Source organism: Engraulis encrasicolus, unplaced genomic scaffold, assembly GCF_034702125.1.
Source record: "Engraulis encrasicolus isolate BLACKSEA-1 unplaced genomic scaffold, IST_EnEncr_1.0 scaffold_1245_np1212, whole genome shotgun sequence".
In the NCBI taxonomy this organism is placed as follows: domain Eukaryota; kingdom Metazoa; phylum Chordata; class Actinopteri; order Clupeiformes; family Engraulidae; genus Engraulis; species Engraulis encrasicolus.
The window spans coordinates 1927-6851 of NW_026944730.1; the positions used below are offsets into that span (position 1 = coordinate 1927).

The 4925-nt window shown below is 46.3% G+C and overlaps 1 pseudogene; it reads left to right on the plus strand.

The window, feature by feature from the left end:
• Positions 1-551: 551 nt before the first annotated feature.
• LOC134442200 (uncharacterized protein K02A2.6-like) lies at positions 552-3791 on the plus strand (annotated as a pseudogene).
• Positions 3792-4925: the final 1134 nt, after the last annotated feature.

The window sequence follows — 4925 nt, forward strand, 5'->3', positions numbered from 1 at the left end:
TGTATGAGGCTATCGGAGGGAGGTTTTACCAACGTTCTACGCCAACTCTGTGCTAGTTAGCCTCCGTTACACTTGTATGCGGGATTAATGATGAGCGTATTCAGAGACGCCTTCTGTCCGAGACAGAATTAACCTTCGACAAAGCACTGTCCATCGCTTTAGCCGTAGAGACTGCAAACAAAAATGCGCAAGATTTGAAACTTCCAAGCGCCTCTGTGAACTTCATGAAGAAGAAGGGCTCGCAGGGGGCTAATGGATTTCGAGGAGCGACAACAGAGTGTTATCGGTGCAAGGGAACCAAGCATACGGCCGCGGAGTGCAACTTGAAGCAAGTCAATTGTCATGTGTGTGGCAAAATTGGACATATCGCAAAAGCCTGCCGCAACAAGGACGCACAGGAGTCCGGCAGCAGAGGATACAGAGATGGAAAGAAAGAAAAGAAACCATCTGCCTACCACCGCTCCCACCAAGTGGAGGTAAGACAAGATGAAAGTGAGAGCTCATCTGATGATGCATTACCTTTCCATTTCATGAAATACAAATTGGGGCAAATGAATGATGTGCATGTAAGAAAAGTTGACCCCTATGTAGTGCAGTTAACTGTGAACAAAAAAGATGTCCAATTCGAAATTGACACTGGCTGCAGTCTTACTGTAATGAATGAAAAAATGTTCAAAAAGACATGGAAAGACACTAAGATGCCAGACTTAAAGCCAGCCAAAATGCGCTTGGAGACATACACAGGCGACCCAGTTAAAGTCCTGGGTATCGCATCAGTGAAAGTTAAATACAAGCAGCAGAGTTGCAAATTGCCTCTAGTGGTGGTCGGAGGAAATGGCCCCAGTCTCCTAGGCCGAGGCTGGATGGAGAAAATTCAGCTTGATTGGAAAGAAATTAAAGCACATCCCAAAGCATGCAATGTGCTAAATGTCAAGACAGAAAAAATGACACTGGAGAAAGTGTTAGACAAACATGAAAATGTCTTTAAAGATGAACTGGGCACGCTTAAAGGCACCCAAGCCACACTCCATGTGAAGGAAAATGCAATTCCTCGCTGCTTCCGTCCCAGATCAGTGCCATACGCCATGCGCACTAAAGTTGATGAAGAGATAGACAGGCTGTTAAAGGAAGGAATCATAGAGCCAGTGAAGTGGTCCGAATGGGCTGCTCCAGTTGTCCCAATTCTGAAACCGGATGGTCACATCAGATTATGTGGGGACTACAAATTAACAGTAAACACTGCCTCTTCCCTGGAACAGTATCCAATCCCTCGAGTAGAGGATCTCTTCACAGCACTGACAGGAGGAAAGCAATTCTCTAAGCTAGACATGAGCCACGCATACTTACAAATTCTCATGGACGATGCATCCAAAAAGTATCTGACTGTCAATACCCATAGGGGTCTGTTCACTTATAACAGACTTCCTTTTGGGGTGGCGTCAGCCCCAGCTTTGTTCCAGAGAACAATTGAAGGTCTGCTGAGAGGAATACCTCATGTAGCATGCTACTTAGATGATATTTTGGTCAGCGGAATGGACGAGACTGACCACTTGAAAAATCTTCACACTGTGCTCTCGAGGCTGGAGGAAGCTGGCCTACGGCTGAAGCGCAGCAAGTGCACGTTCTTACAAGAGGAAGTGGAGTACCTAGGACACAGGGTGGACGCCCAGGGACTTCATCCTGTCAAGAAAAAGGTAAAAGCAATCATGGATGCACCCACTCCTACCAATGTCACAGAGCTAAAGTCCTATTTAGGATTATTGAATTATTACAACAAATTCCTGCCAAATTTAGCAACACTGCTAGCGCCACTGCATGAACTGTTGAGGCAAGATGTACCCTGGAGATGGCAGCAAAGCCAAGCTGAGGCTTTTCAAAAGTCAAAAGATCTCTTAAGCTCAGCACAAGTGCTAGTGCACTACTCAGCTGACTTAGACTTAATGCTCTCGTGTGACGCTTCGCCATACGGCGTGGGCGCAGTTTTGTCACACCGAATGCAAGATGGCAGTGAACGTCCATTGGGGTTCATGTCCCGAACACTGTCTCCTGCTGAGAAAAGATACTCACAGTTAGATAAGGAAGGGTTAGCCATCATCTTCGGCATTAAGAAATTTCACAAATACCTGTATGGTCGTAAGTTCACCATCTACACAGATCATAAACCATTGATTTCCCTGTTCAATGAGAAAAAGCCCATACCACAGATGGGATCTCCACGAGTTCAGCGCTGGGCAGTACACCTGAGTGCATACGAGTACACCCTTGTTTACAAACCAGGCAAACATCATGCCAATGCCGATGCACTTAGCAGGCTACCAGTAGCTGGAAAGGTGAGAGAAGAGGAAAATGAACAAGTGTTGATGATGGATCTGTTGGATGACTCACTGCTAGACCCCGGACAGATAAAGCGCTGGACAGCGAGAGATGTAGTGCTGTCTCAAGTTCATGAGCATGTCCTGAGGGGTTGGCCTGGCAAAGTGGACTGTGATCTAAAACCATACCACAAGAGACGCACTGAGCTAAGTGTGAGAGACGGTTGTGTAATGTGGGGGGCACGACTGATTATACCCTCAAAAGGCCAAAAGCAAGTGCTGAAGTTGCTTCATCAAACGCACTCTGGCATGACTCGGATGAAGGGCTTGGCAAGGTCCTACGTATGGTGGCCGGGCATGGACCAAGAGGTGGAGAGGGAAGCACAGTCGTGTGAAGAATGTCTGGAAAAACAAAAGGCACCACCCACTGCGCCATTACACCCCTGGGAATGGCCTGAGTCACCATGGTCGAGACTTCACGTGGATTTCGCTGGACCATTCCAAGGTGAGATGTTCTTGTTGATTGTTGATGCTCACAGTAAATGACTAGACATCTATCCAGTGAAAACAGCCACATCCCAAGTTACCATTGAGAGACTGAGACAAAGTTTCAGTGTTTTTGGACTTCCCAAAATGCTAGTGTCTGATAATGCTACATGTTTCACAAGTGCGGAATTTGAGTCTTTTATGCGACAGAATGGCATTCAACATGTGAGGTCCGCACCCTTCCATCCTTCATCCAACAGGCTAGCAGAGAGGGCGGTCCAGACCTTCAAGGAGGGGATGAAGAAGATCAAAGGTGAGACTACACAAACAAGACTGTCAAGATTCCTATTCAGTTATCGCATCACACCCCATGCAACCACAGGCCTGTCCCCTGCAGAGTTGATGATGTCAAGGAGACTCAGATCTGTGTTTGATGTGATGTTGCCAAATGTGAAAACAAAAGTGCAGAACAAACAACTGAAACAGAAACTAGCTCACGACACAAACACACGATTGAGACATTTCATACCCGGAGACAAAGTTTACATCAGAAACTACTCCTACGGTCCTAAATGGATCCCAGCAGTCATTCAGGATAGCACTGGTCCTCTGTCCTATACCGTAGTCGTCGGAGGTGGACAGATCATGAAGAGACATGTGGATCAAGTGAGAGCAAGACTGTTTGACACTGTTCCCAGTCAGGATCTCAAGAGCGAGTTGGAACTGTCAGTGGACATCCCTGATGGTGCTACCGACTTTGTGCCGGTAGAAACAGGCATGGCTACAGTGGAGGAACTTCCTTCACCAGAGCTGGAGCGTCCGTCGTCTCCAGATGTTCCTGTGCCAGCTGTGCAGGTACCACCTGACCTTCCGGTGCCAGCAGAGGTGCCACGCTCCGCGCAGCAAAGAGCTTCACCTGCTGTGTCCGCTGCTCCAGTGGAGTTGCGGCGCTCTGGGCGTGAAAGCCGCCCCTCGGACTATCTGCGTTATTAGTTAGAGGTGAGATCCTTTTCCCATTCAGAGAGCAACAATACGCTCTGGGCTCACCAGAGGGACGTACCCTCTAAGCTTTAGTTTCAAGAAGAAGATGCACACACAGACATTGAAAAAAGAAAACTGACAAAAAATAAATAAAAAAAATGCACACACAGACATTGAAAAAAGAAAACTGACAAAAAAGAAAATGTTCCCGTTTATGTATTTAATTGTATCATAATGAAGAATAACTTGTATCTGCAGTAATGCATGTTGTCTATTACAATAGTTAACTTTCAGTTAAGTGAAATGATATACTATCTGCTTAAAGGTGGGGGAGATGTGATATCTTAGAATGTGGGGTTCCTATTATTGGCCACTAGGTGGCATTCTACTATGACCATGTGTAATCCTGCCTCTGATTAGTTAACACCTGCAGTTACCATATAAGGTAGACGCCAACTAGTTTCACGGGCTTCACTCCTGCACGGGTCGCGTGCTTGACCTGCCGTGTCTGTAATATTTGCTCCTGGTGCTTGAACGAAATATAAAGACAACCAAACGGGAAATGCTTTGTGTGGACATTCGATTCTTTCTTCTGGAGATACAACAATTATTTAATAAACTTTCATGTTAAGATCAAATTTGGCAATAGGGAGCCTAGTTTCAATGAGCTGCATAGTTACAGTACCTTTTTTGACAATTTCCTGCACAGTGTCCCTTTAATGTCCATGAAAGCTTGGTGCTGTTGCGGGCCCCAGAACCAGAACCAACATTCTTTGGCTCTGCCATATGAGTGAGTGCTCTGACTTTGTCGGGATCTGCTCTAACCCCCTCTTCAACGCCGACCTGGCCTAGAAACTTCATTTGCCTCTTGGAGAACTCTTCAGATTTCTTTTGTTTATTCGCCCACGAACGTTTCGGGCCGAGCCCTTTCAATTCTTTCTTTTAGGGGCCCAGTTCAAATCTTTCTTTTAGTGTGCCCAGTTCTCCTTGTCAGTTCAACTCTCTTTCAGTGTGCCAACTTCGAGTCTCTTTCAGTGTCCCCTGTTCTGCTTGTCAGTTCAACTCTCTCTTTCAGTGTCCCCTGTTCTGCTTGTCAGTTCAACTCTCTCTTTCAGTGTGTCAAGTTCAACTCTCTTTCATCGCACC